Here is a 14,646-nt window from a genome sequence, read left to right as displayed (position 1 = left end):
AAATGGAAAACTATTACCACTCTTTTCCATTTGATGTACTTTATTGATTCTTTTCCGGAATGTCAGATACCATCATGCATTAAATTGAAAAACATTAGGATTTGCATTAAATCTCCCTTCACTTTGCAGGCACTTGCCACAAACTGACATACTAAGAAGGTGCTATTTTTACACATTTGTGAATTTCTAATAGCCATTTAGGTAAAATGAGCAGATAATTGATTTGTCTGTGGGTCACATAAACATCATAAGAAACCACTGGAGCAGACCCAATTAAAATCCATATTCGAAAGGTTTATAAAGGCTCGCTCTCTGCTGGGTGCCCGCGATCTCACTGTCCGCAGGGAGCCCGCGATCTTGACACAGAGTGGCAGAACAGGAAGATGCCTATGTAAAAAAGGCATTTCCCTGTTCTGCCTAGCAACATGACAGGGATTTACTGCTCCCTGTCATCGGGAGAAATGATCTCTGTCATGTTGTAGTGAGTCCACCCCCCCCACAGTTAGAGTCACTCCCTAGGACACACTTAACCCCTTGATTGCCCCCTAGTGTTTAACCCCTTCCCTGTTAGTGTCATTACACAGTAATCAGTGCATTTTTATAGCACTGATCGCTGTATAAATGACAGTGGTCCCAATATAGTGTCAAAAGTGTCCGATGTGTCTGCCATAATGTCGCAGTCATGATAAAAATCACAGATCGCCACCATTACTAATAAAAAAAAATTAATAATAAAAATGCCATAAATCTATCCCCTATTTTGTAGACGCTATAACTTGTGCGCAAACCAATCAATATACACTTATTGCAATTTTCTTTTTACCAAAAATATGTAGAAGAATACATATCGGCCTAAACTGAGAAAGAAATTGTTTTTTTTTATATATTTTTTGGGGATATTTATTATAGCAAAAAGTTTTAAAAAATTGATTTTTTTTTCAAAATTGTCGCAATTTTTTTGTTTATAGCGCAAAAAATAAAAACCGCAGAGGTGATCAAATACCACCCAAAAAAAACTATTTGTGGGAAAAAAACCAACGTAAATTTTGTGTGGGTGCAACGTCGCACGACTGAGCAATTGTCAGTTAAAGCGACGCAGTGCCATTTCGCAAAAAGTGCACTGGTCAGGAAGGGGGTACATTCTTCCGGGGCTGAAGTGGTTAAAAAAGGTTACTGTGAACATGAACTAGGTGTAAAATTCTTAACAGTAAAGATGTACATCACTTCCTCCTTCCCATGATGCATCTGCGACACTGTTTCTTATTCAAATTTAACAAGCGGATGGCGACCAGCTCTTCCTGTAGGTTCTCTGAAATGGGCTCTCCTCTTTGCTGTTCCAGACCCACCTCAAAGGGTGCAATGCAGCAGTGCAAACCTACATGATAGTTCTCTACCATTTCTCATCAACCTTCTGGATTCAACTTACCCAGCCCCTGATTTATAAGGGAAAAAGATAGCTCAACATATTTGACGCACCCAGGGCCTTCCTTAAAGTGGTGCTAAACTCTGCTTACATTACGCCTTGTTTAACAATAGCATGTACCCATGCCGTGGTACCATAACTGTGGAAATTTGGTAGCTCTACCCCAACACTAAACATATAAAAATGCAATATATAGAAATATATAACCGATATATGTATATACAGGTACAATACCTGGCATAATCCTTAAACAATTTTGACCTAATAATATAAAGCAGTAGTGCCAATATTATACACTAAAAACTTTAGCAGCCATTTATATTGGGGAAAATTATAGCAAATCAAAGATAATTGTGGTCTGGCAAGTCCCTCCACAAGCAGGATATACCAGTAGATGCAAGTGCTGATCAATTGCTGGTTTTACAACATGACCATTACAAAAAACTGGCCACTGCCCCCACCTATAACTGAGCTGAGCTATGGAATTGTCTTTGTCTAACATGAGTGTTAGACCAGCTTCTGTTGAACAGACAGCCATACACATGTACCGAAAGTAGGCCAGTTTCTGCTGAACTGGTCGACCTTTGGTACGTGTCTACCCAACCTTGCTTGCGAACATGTGCAAGACAAAATTTTCTGGCCAGAACAACACCACTTTATCAATGAAGATATGTCATCCATAGTTCTATTCTTAATAACCTCCTTTGTAACTCCTGAATGATAGCAGATTCCCCTACAGGAGAGCACATGGACATTTGCACTCTCAAATGTTCCCATACAGCAGTCTTGCACAGTTCCTGAGCAGAGAAGAAGGCGCTTCTAAGTGCAGAAATAAAACACTTTAATGACAAGGAAGGGTGAAAAACACTTACAAGATGGAAGTGAAAAACAAGCATATCAATGAATCCATAACGTCCAGCGGGATGCCCCCTGGGAGTAAAGACCGCTGCAGGTGGAAGTTCTAGCCGACCAGCGGTGAAAAACTGTGTCTCTGATCCAAACTGGAGAGCCATGCTGTCAGGGCCAGCATGGAATACAGGCAACTGGTAAGTGACGTCAGAGTTTCAGAGCATGCCCAGTTGCTCAAAGGATCGCTGGTCGGCTAGAACTTCCACCTGTAACTGTCTTTACTCCCAGGAGGCATCCCGCTGGATGTTATGGATTAATTGATATGCCTGTTTTTCGCTTCAATCTTGTATGTGTTTTTAACACTTCCTTTAACCACTTCAGCCCCAGAAGAATTGGCCCCTTAACCCCTTCCTGACCAGCCGCTGCAGTTATACTGTGGCAGGCTGGCTCCCTTGTGCGAGCCGTCGTAGCTATATGTTGGCTCTTTAAGACACTTTTGCAGGCACTCTATAATGTTTGCTCAAACCAATCAATATACGCTTATTGCGATTTTTTTTTTTTTTTTTTATACCAAAAACATGTAGAAGAATACATATCGGCCTAAACTGATGAAGAAATTTGTTTTTGTTGGGATATTTAATATTTAATATAGCAAAAAGTACAAAATATTTTTTTTTTCAAAAGCGGTGATCAAATACCACCAAAAGAAAGCTCTATTTGTGGGGAAATAAGGACAGCATATTTGTTTGGGTACAACGTCGCACGACCCTGCAGTTGTCAGTTAAAATGACGCAGTGCCACATCGCAAAAAATGGCCTGGTCAGGAAGGGGGTGAATGACCAGAGCACTTTTTACAATTTGGCACTGCGCTACTTTAACTGGTAATTGCGCTGTCATGCAATGCTGTACCCAAACGAAATTTGCGTACTTTTTTCCCAGAAGTAGAGCTTTCTTTTGATGGTATTTGATTGCCTCTGCCATTTTTATTTTTTGCGATATAAAAAAGACTGAAAATTATGAAAAAAATTTATATTTTCTACTTTTTGTTATAACAAAAAATCTAATAAACTCAATTTTTGTCATACATTTAGGCCAAAATGTATTCAGCCACATGACTTTGGTAAAAAAAATGTCAATAAGCTTATATTTATTAGTTCATTTCTTGAGGTGCTAAAATGGCAAGGCAGTACAAACCCAATTTTGGAAAGTAGACACCCCAAGGAAATTGCTGAGAGGCATGTTGAGCCCATTGAATATTTAATTTTTTTGTCACAAGTTGCGGGAAAATTACAAACCTTTTTTTTTTTTTTTTGCACAAAGTTGACACTAAATGATATATTGCTCAAACATGCCATGGGAATATGTGAAATTACACCCCAAAATACATTCTGCTGCTTTCTCTGAGTACGGGGATACCACATGTGTGAGACTTTTTGGGAGCCAGGATCCCGAAAACCAAGCACCGCCTTCAGGCTTTCTAAGGGCGTAAAATGGTGATTTCACTTCCTCACTACCTATCACAGTTTCAGAGGCCCTGAAATGTCAAGATAGCACAACCCTCCCCCCTTAAATTACCCCATTTTGGAAAGAAGACACTTCAAACTATTTGCTGAGGCGTGTTGAGTCCATGGAATATTTTATATTTTGTCACAAGTATCGGAAAAATCTTTTTTTTTTTTTTTTTACACAAAGTTGTCACTAAATGATATATTGTTCAAACATGGCATGGTTATATGTGGAATTACACCCAAAAATACATTCTGCTGCTTCTCCTGGGTAGAGGATACCACATGTGTGGGACATTTTGGCAGTCTAACTGCGCACGGGACCCCGAAAATCAATCACCGCCTTCAGGCTTTCTAAGGGCGTACATTTTAATTTCACTCCTCACTACCTATCACAGTTTTGGAGGCCAAGATAGCACAACCCCCCAAAATGACCCAATTTTGGAAAGTAGACAACACCCCAAGCTATTTGCTGAGAGGCATGTTGAGTATTTTGCAGATCTCGCATTTTGTCACAAAGTTTTGGAAATTGAAAAAAGAAAAAAGATATACATTTTCCTTTTCTTTCTTCATTTTCAAAAACAAATGAGAGCTGCAAAAAACTCACCATGCCTCTTAGCAAATACCTTGGGGTGTCTACTTTCTAAAATGGGGGGGTGTGCTAAATTGACATTTCAGGGCTTCCGTAACTGTGATAGGTAGTGAGGAGTAAAATCACCATTTTACGCCCTTAGAAAAGCCTGAAGGCTGTGATTGGTTTTTGGGGTCCTGTACGGGGCTAGGCTCCCAAGAAGTCTTACACATGGTATCCCCATACTCAGGAGAAGCAGCAGAATGTATTTTGGGGTGTCTACTTTCCAAAAAGGGGTCATTTTGGGGGGGGGGGTTGAACTATCCTGGCATTGTATGCACAACATTAGAAACTTATGTCACGCATCACCCACTCTTTTAACCACTTGAAGACAAAGCCCTTTCTGACGCTTTTTGTTTAGAAAATTACTTTGAACCCCCATTATATTTTTTTAAAAGAAAAGGCCCTACAGATTAAAATAGTGGGTGTTGCAATTTTGTTTTGCACACAGTATTTGCGCAGCGATTTTTTAAATGAAATTTTTTGGGGAAAAAAAAACACTTTTTTTAATTTTAATGCACTAAAACTTACTATATTGCCCAAATGTTTGATGAAATAAAAAAGATGATCTTATGCCGAGTACATGGATACCAAACACGACATGCTTTAAAATTGCAGACAAACATGCAGCGGCGACAAACTACATACATTTTTAAAAGCCTTTACAGGTTACCACTTTAGACTTACAGAGGAGGTCTACTGCTAAAATGACTGCCCTTGATCTGACATTCGCGGTGATACCTCACATAAATATGACATGAGACCAACACTTGCGTTCGCCTTTGCGCGTGAGCACAGCGGGACAGGAGTGCCTTTTTTTTTAATTCTTTATTTTGCTTTTTTATTTTATTTTTAAACTGTTCCTTCCATTTTTATTTTTTTTTATCATTTTTATTGTTATCTCAGGGAATGTAAATATCCCCTATGATAGCAAAAGGTAGTGACAGGTACACCTTTTTTGAAAAATTTGAGGTCTCTCCTCTGCCCTCAGAGCATCTGACCACACCAAGATTGGTGTGATAAAATGCTTTCCCAATTTCCCAATGGCGCTGTTTATATCCGGTGAAACCTAAGTCGTGAAATGCTCGTAGCTTCTGGTTTCTTAGGCCATAGAGATGATTGGAGCCATTCTGGTCTCCGATCAGCTCTATGGTCAGCTGGTGGAACCACCGGCTGCATTCTCGGGTTCCCTGGTGGAACAGGAGAGCCTGAGAAAACCATGGAAGATGGCGGGAGAGGGGGGACATTCCCTCCCACTGCTTGTAAAAACAGTCTAGAGGCTAATTAGCTGCTAGGATTGCTTTTACATGAAAGCCGACTGCTGGCTAAAAAGAAAAAGAATGATACCAAGATACCTAAATCGGCAGGCATCATTCTGGTATAACAAAGTCCAGCAACATACCAGTACGTTGCTGGTCCTTTTTGGGCATATATTGTAATGTTCTTTTTTTCATGCAGCCTGTGGGCTGAACGAAAAATAGATTGATTGATGGGTATGCCCACCGTTAGAATACTGCCCTTCATCCACCCACTTCTCATGATGGGCATACATGCACCATTTTTTTTTTTAACTGTGGGGGTTAAATCACCTCCTACAGAGCTGGAGTAGCTGATTTATGTATCGTGAGAGCAAACGCTGTTGCTGTCAAGATGAATAAATCAGTGCTGCGGCTGAATGGCGTACCTGAAAAGCAAACAATAAATCATTAACTCCAAAAAATATATTTTTTATCGCAATCTGTGCCTAAAAAATATGTGCTGAAGCATGGGGGCAATCCGTCTCTAATATTAGGAGCAAATCGCCTCTCCACCCCTGCCCCCATGCTTCAGTATATATGCTCTTTTTTTTAACTGTGGTGGTGAAATCACCTCCTGCAGCGCTGGAGTCACAGCTTTACGTATAGCAAACGCTGTTGCTGTCAGAATAAATAAACCCGTGCTGCAGCTGAATGGCGTACCTGCTATGCAAGTACAGTATAACAGTAAGACATACCATACCATACAAATACAATAAATCACAGTAAAAATAAAACATGACGGTTCTAAAATACAGTAACAATAGAGAGAGAACAATAGAGAGCGAACAATAGAGAGTAAATATAAGAGAGATAACAATAGATAGAGAGAAGAAAAATAAAACGACAACTATTGGCTTTTTTTTTTCACTTTTATATAAACTGTAACTGTAAACGTTCCAGATTAGGGTCTCTTAAAATGTGATGGCCATCTCATCTTTTGAAACCCTGTGTAAGTGTGCCCTAGGACTGTGCAGTGCCGTACCCTACGCTAATACTCCACTAGTGTGTGGTAGCATTTGAAACAGTCACCGATGCAGAGACCAGGTTGGTCAGGACAGGAGGGACAATAAAAGTGGGTGTCATACCTAAATCCCCGTTTTCTGCAGACATGACATCTTCTTTAGGGTGTTCAACGCAAATGCAGTGAGCCGGCTGCATGAGAGGCATTTTGGAAAATGCCTCTCATGCAGCCAGCTCACTGCATTTGTGTTGGGAAGGTGGGGCATAGCACTGTCTGGAAACAGAAGGGCTGTGATGATCTTCCTGGAATTTTAGGAAGTATCCAGTTCGTCCTGAAGCTTTTTATAGCACATAAGCGTTCAGCAGAGAGGATTGGAATAAATATACAGACACTTTTTTGTACCAGCGTCTGGCCTTACGGGCAATAAAATGCAGCACCAACATCTGGTCATTGAGGGCCACCCCTCCCATGTTAAGGTTGTATTCATGGACACAGGGGTTTCTCCACAACACCAGTCACCATTGGAATTTCGACTGTCTTATCTGCATGAAGGGAGGACAGAACGAAAACATTACGTGTATCCCTCCGCTTCACTGCGAGCAAATTATTACATTTCAAGCAGGCTCTCCCCCCCCCCCGTCTAAGTCAGGAATCTACAAGCCGTTGGGGAAGCCCCAGCTATTAGATTGCACAGTGGCACATGCCCCAATTCCACAATCAAAAAGGTGACTAAAAAGTGGAACGCTTGTGTAGTAATTGTCCACCTACAAGTGGTACCCCTTTCAAGATAAGGTTGACACCAAGTCCCACACAATCTTACCAACGCTCCCTATATAGTCTGGGCAGTTCTCCGGCTCCACGTGACTATCTCTTCCCTCGTAAACTATAAAACTATATGTATAGCCTGTTGCCCTGTCACAGAGCTTATAAATCTTGACCCCATATCTTGCTGGGAAAATATTGTTTGATAGACAAGCGGCCAGAAAATGTATTCAGGGACTTATCAACGCAGACAACTTGATCGGGCGTAAACAAGGCTGCAAACTGTTGGTTTAAGTTCCAGGGTTCATTGTCATTAAAATTCATGAACCGCAAGATCTGCTCATATCGTGTCCTGGTCATGGAGGCGGAGAACACGGGCATATGATGAATTGGGTCAGTGGACCAATATGACCGCAACTCACTCTTTTTAGTTATGCCCATGAAGAGGGATAGGCCCAGGAAGGTCTTAAATTCGGAGACCCTAATAGGTTTCCAATCTCTGGCAAGGGTCAACTGGGGATTAGCGACGATTAATTGACCAGCATACAAATTGCTTTGGTCCACAATAGATCTATAAAGATCTTCAGTGAAAAACAGCAAATAAAAATCAAGTGACTTAAAATCAACTGTTTCCGCATGAATTCTGAGTTGGCCAGTGAATGGGGGAAGTACGGACGCTGCAGAAGTGGTGGGCTCCCAATACGGATTGGCAAATGCAACATGAAGGGCACCAAGGGCTTGACGGGCCTGTGTTTATCTTCTTGGTGGCTGCGGGACACTACTTGTGCTAGCCACTGCAACAGCTTGAACTACACTTATAGACTTGCCACGATGTTCGACCAGGATGTACTAGGCCGCTGTTGCTTGCCAGTTCACCAGAAGGATGAGAGGCACTAGTACTGGCTCTCTGCTCCATATGAGAGGCCTGCGGTTCTTGCACCTCAACAACAACAGCAGAAAAACGGGGTCGGGTATGCCTGACCTTGGCAGGGACCACTACTTTGTCGTTAGAGCTATCTGTGAGGGTGCCGCTGCTGTCTACCGGTTCGTATTCTGAGCCTGAATCTGACAGATGGGTGACTTCCTCTTCTCACTCATCTGTCATGCTCAGAAACATGTAGGCCTCTTTACTAGTGTACCTTTAATTGGACCTTGTGGCCTCTAAATTTACTGGTACAACTAATGAAACTCAAAAAAAAAGAGCACCTGATTGTCAGCGACTGCTTCAAACACTACCAAAAAAACTGTTAGCGTTGGCAGGGATCAGGCCTGACTCTGCGAATGCTGCAGTTATGTGTTTTGTAAGTGATAGTGATCCATTGATAGTGCACTTGGGTGGGCTGGGCTGAGCGGAGGGGCTAAATGCATCTGGGCTGATCCCGCCAACGCTGCATTTTTGGGAACCCTAAACTACTGGGAACACTAGTATAGATCTGATCAGATCAAAACTTATACTAGTAGGGAAGGTGTATGGTGCGTGGGTGTTAGCGCTACTGCCACAAATCTGACTGTACCTGGGGCTGACACTGACCCTGGCGCTAAAAACTGTACGAGGGGGGGGGGGGCGATCAGGGGGTTAAACCTGTATTCAGCAATATATGGCGGGTACCCTGATACTGTCACCGTCATGTTTTTATAGCAACTAGTTAACTGGCTAATTAGCATCACCCGTGACACTAAATAAAGCGATCAGAAAAGAGATCTGTACACTATATTAGTGACACCGGTGACAGGGGGTAAAAGGGTTTACCGGGGGTGATTAAGGGGTTAAACCTTTATTAGGGTGTTCCTAGACCTATCTGGGCCTACTACTAAGTACCCTAACGCTCTGATTAGTGTCACAAATGACACCAGTACAGTGATCAAAAATATGAAAGCTTCACTTGGTGACACTGTGACAAGGAGTGAAGGGGTTAACTGGGGGGGGTGTGAACGGGGTGAAATGTGTGCCTATGTGTACTATGTCAGTGTAGTGTTGGTGCAACTCACGTTTAGATGTCCTCTCTCTGGAACGAAAAATAATTTCAGAGAGGGAGATGACATCAGTTCCCCTGCCTGTGTTTACACTTACAGTCTCCCACTTACCAGAACCGATCACCAGGTCCAGGCCAGAAATCATTGGCTTGGGCCTGGAGACTGATCGATTCTGAAGTGAATCCAATAGCCGCTGGTGCACCCCCTATGTGGGCACGAGCCTGACGTATATCTATGACGCCTCACCCAGGGGAGCCAACCTGCCGCAGTATAACTTAAGTGGCTGGTCCGGAACTACCGTATATATTCAAGTATAACCCGAGATTTTCAGCCCTTTTTTTTAGGCTGAAAGTGCCCCCCTCGGCTTATACTCGAGTCACCGCCGTCTGCCTACCTGGTCAGCGTGTCATGCATACAGACGGCGGCCATTCCAGTGTTCAAAAGCCGCGCCGCCTCCTCGTCTGTGATAGGCAGAAGACTCAGTTTCTCAGCAGCCAGTGTTCAGCCTATCATGGACAACCTTTCATCCTTGTCCTTGGTATGAGGATGAGCGGATGTCCGTGATAGGCTGAAAACTGACTGCTGGGAAATTGAGTGTTCTGCCTATCACAGATGAGGAGGAGGCGCGGCTTTTGAACACTTGAATGGCTGCCGTATGTTTTTATGACACGCTGATCGGTGCAATGGTGGATATAGAGCGGCACACGGAGGCATGCACAGGACACAAAGAGGATGCAGATTGGCACAGGTAGGCTGCAATGGACACAGGGAGTTATACAAAGGACACAGGGAGATATACAAAGGACACAGTGAGGTAGGCAGATCTGCACAGGTATGCAATAGACACAGGTAGGTATGCACAGGACGCAGGGAGGTATGCAATAGAAACAGGTAGGCATGCACAGGACGCATGGAGATATGCAATAGACACAGTGCCGTATGCAGCTGCAGATGGGCATTGTTGACCCTTTTTTCCACTTACTGTAGCTGCTGCATTTCTCACCCTCGGCTTATACTCGAGTCAATAAGTTTTCCTAGTTTTTTGTGGTAAATTAGGGGCCTCAGCTTATATTCGGATCGACTTATACTCGAGTATATATGGTAGTTAAAGTGTTTTATTACTTGCACTTAGAAGTGCCTTCTTCTCTGCTTTGTTTTTCCTATAGAGTGTGCTTCCCTCTTCTGAAGTGCTGCTGTGGTTCATTAATCACATTTCAAGTCATTTGTTAAAGTCTCCTTGTTATCCAGAGCGCCCTATTCTCCACACTCCTTCATAGAGTTCCTGGTGTCTGGCTTCAATGACCCCAAAAAAGGTCTGAGGGAGATAAAGGAATTCCACCCCGTATCACTTCCTACACCTTACAGGCCATCTTTGGAGCTGTGACAACCAGGTCAAGCAGCGCCCACCCCCCAGCCTGGAGGCAGATATGAATTAGGTGGCCCGTTCAGCTACAGGTAATACCATGGGCTCTCATTACTTTAGGGCTTCCCCTCGACTGCTACTAGGGCACAAACAATCACACTTGGATCAAAAATCCTTCTATACAGTTACCACTCTTCGCCCGTGTGATGCAGAAATGCACCTCAGAATGTTCCTGGTGTGTCACTAGGTGCTGTCCTATCATCCAGCTCCAACTCTGCCGCTTCCCAAGCCACATCAGCTACCGACTTGGCTGTAAGAGAAGATTCCCCTTTCTAAGCTTCTTTTGCCGATCATGCAGGATCTTCAGTCTCCCACTCTTGCTCCAACTCTCAACACTTGGATACAACAGGATGCAGCAGCCCTCATCTCCACTGTCATACTTGGAACTGATTCCCCAGTGTCACTGGAAGGGATGATGTATATTTTGATTTCAATGTTAAGAGCTCTCTGTGGGTTGGCTAAACTTTGGCAGCAATTGAGGAGCCTGTCCAATGCTTAACCACTTCAATACTGGGCACACCTTCCTGCCCAGACCAATTTTCAGCTTTCAGCGCTGTCGCACTTTGAATGACAATTGCACGGTCATGCTACACTGTACCCAAACAAAATTTTTATCATTTTATTCCTACAAATAGAGCTTTCTTTTGGTGGCATTTGATCACCTCCTGGGATTTTTATTTTCTGCTAAACAAATGAAAAGAAAGACCAAAAATTTTTTTTAAAAAAATGTTTTTTTTTGTTTCTGTTACAAAACTTTGTAGATAAGTAATTTTTCTCCTTCACTGATTGATGGGCACTGATGGGGCTGCACTGACGGGCACTGATAAGGCGGCACTGATGATGGGCACTAATATGCGGCTCGGATGGGCACTGATAGGTGGCACGGATGGGCACTGATAGGCGGCACAGATGGGCATGGATGAGCACTTATAGGTGGCACTGTACACTAATAAATGTTACTGATGGATGCCAATCAGTGCCAAACAATAATGCCTGCCAATCAGTGATGCCCATTGTGGGCACTGATTGGCATCCCTGGTGGTCTAGGGTTGCATACCTTGTGGTGACTAGTGGTGGCATCCCTGGTGGTCCTAGTGGCATCCCTGGTGGTCCTAGTGGCGTCCCTGGTGGTCCAGTGTGGGCATCCTCGGGGGGAGCTGATAATCGATCAGCACAGACCCCCCCCTGTCAGAGGAGCAGCCGATCAGCTCTCCTCTACTCGCGGCTGACAGACGCGAGTGAGGAAAAGCCGATCACCGGCTCTTCCTGTTTACACTGTGATCAGCCGTGATTGGATACGGCTGATCACGTGGTAAAGAGTCTCCATTGGAGACTCTTTACCTAGATCGGTGTTGTGGGGTGTCAGGCTGACACTCCGCAACACAACGACCGCCGCGATGCGTGCCCCCAGGGGCGCGCAGCGGCTTGATATCCTGACGGACGTCATATGGTGATTTTGCTATATGGCAAGGTAGTAAAGTACTTACTGTAGATGAAATACATATTTGGGAGCTGTTTTACCCGTTGAAGAATTTGCATTTTTGTCCACCCAGTTCTGAGATGTACTCAGCCTTGCTGCACAGTACAGCCCTTTGTGGTAGAGCAAGAGATCTGAATTTTTTTTTTTTTCTACTGTAGTTGGGTAATGCCATTGGGTCTTGTTCCTGCCTCTAGTTTATCACTGGACATTAAAAAAAAGAATGTTCAGGCCGATGAGTTCATCTTTCTGTTGCTCTGCTCCCTCCTCTTCTGAGTATGCTCTTTTTTTTGGTACCAAAACAGACTTTATTGCAACAGAAAGTTACAGACATCGTAAGTGTGGGTAGGTACAAAGTTGTTGAGTATTTATCAAAATGTAAGGGGTATCGCCCATGCAGGGGCTTGGCATCATGCATCAAAAGATACAGAGAAACAAAACATATATTTTTACTAGGCAGGGCTACCTAAGTAACGTAGAGAAGGAGTTTAACAAAAGCTTTGCATCATGTTGTCCTGTTCGCAAGAGCATGTTTTTATTTTTTAACACCTGATCAGTGCAGCACACCTTATTGGCTTATTGTGCTGTTTGTCTCCCCAGTCAGAGCTCTGCTGTACACTGGACATGAGGAGGCAGATACTATATTAAATCCAGGCACTATTTGCATTTAAAGAACAATACTTTTAGTGGTGTATTATTGAATACAGAACTGCATTAATCTGTCTTTTATTTCTGCCTTAAGTTCAACTTTAAGCAGAACTCCAGGCGATGCTGGTATATTACCCTTCAATACAGAGCTGTACCCTCAGTACTACCTTTTCACCATTGGATGTCTTCAGTCTGGTGGGCAGCAATAACTTGCTTTTTCTGAGCCTAGGTCAAACGGATCTGGACAGAGAAAGGAGAAGCAGCATGGTCATGAGTTTATCTCCCTACCAGTTGTCTTATACACCTGCTATAGTTAGCTCTTACTTCCTGTGATGCTTTCTTTCACTCTCCATCACTGCTCTACCAGGACTGCAAGATGATATCAGGTTAATTGCAGATAGGTGCACTGCTTGCATTTATTAAAAAAATATATTATTTTATTAATGATTACAGAGCTGTATTGTGTGTCTTTTTTTTATTAATGCTTACAGTTCAGCTTTCAGTAAAACATTTTGAGGCTTTTAATATTTTGGTGTACATTTCATCTGGAAAAATAACAATTATACACCTAAGCAATATTTATTTTTGTGAACTGTAAATTTTGAGAGAAAAATATCTTGAGAGCTTAGCAAATGTAAGTAAAATAACTCCAGTGGTTTACTGAAGCAACGCTTTTTTTTTTTTTTTTTTCTGGCACAGTGGTTCACCCTCCTTTTTTTCTGTTCACGTTAATGTTATTAGGCAAGTGCAGCATATTTCGCCTGTAAATGCTATAGTTTTCAGTCAATTTTCATTATTTGTGATTCATTGCCTATTGATATTATCACGATGTGCAAATCATTGTTGAATCAGCTGAAAAAAATGTACATTTCTATAGCGCACTGAAGCCCAGAATACTGCCTTTGAAGATACTGTGTGTTTCTCCTTTGCAGTCATTGGAAAGAGTTAAGAGGATGCCACTAGCATTACAATATTTCTGATGTTTGACAGAATAAGAATGCTTGTATGCTCTTGGCATGAATGTATTCTAATAAGAAAGCAATTTCCTGGCAGGTAATAGGCATCAGATTATTTCACTAGGAGGTTATGATTCTTTTTAATGCTCCACATTATAAAATATGCTGGATATTTATTAGCTGATGCATGGTCCTTGTAGTATGTTTAATCTTTAATATTGTTTTTTTATTTTATTTAAGTGGTTGTAAAGGCTTAAGGTTTTTTACTGTAATGCATTCCTTGCATTAAGGTTAAAAACCTTCCATTGTCCGCCCCCCCTCCTAAATACTTATCTGAGCCCAATCTTGATCCAGCACCATGCCCAGGAGTACTCTCTCTCTCTCTCTCTCTCTCTCTCTTTCTTTCTTTCTCTCTCTCCGAGGAAGTAGCAGCAGGAGCCATTGGCAGTCAGTCCTATCCCATACACATTTAACTCCTTGATCGCCCCCTAGTGTTAACCCCTTCCCTGCCAGTGACATTTATACAGTAATCAGTGGCTATTTTTAGCTCTGATCGCTGTATAAATGTCAATGGTCCCAAAATAGTGTAAAAGTGTCCGATCTGTCCGCCGCAATGTCACAGTCCTGATTAAAAATCGCAGATCCCATCCATGACTAATAAAAAATAATAATAATAAAAATGCCATAAACATATCCTCTATTTTGTAGACGCTATAACTTTTGTGCAAACCATTCAATA

General features: G+C 42.5%; 1 protein-coding gene across 4 annotated transcripts in view; it reads left to right on the top strand.

Annotated features, from left to right (window-relative positions):
- Nucleotides 1-14,646, top strand: part of CBLB (Cbl proto-oncogene B) — a 333,732-nt gene that overhangs the window by 300,113 nt on the left and 18,973 nt on the right. The window lies entirely within an intron of this gene.

This window comes from Aquarana catesbeiana, linkage group LG02 (assembly GCF_042186555.1).
Source record: "Aquarana catesbeiana isolate 2022-GZ linkage group LG02, ASM4218655v1, whole genome shotgun sequence".
NCBI lineage: Eukaryota > Metazoa > Chordata > Amphibia > Anura > Ranidae > Aquarana > Aquarana catesbeiana.
Note: the sequence above shows the minus strand (reverse complement) of the source record. Positions and strands in the feature narration are given on the sequence as shown.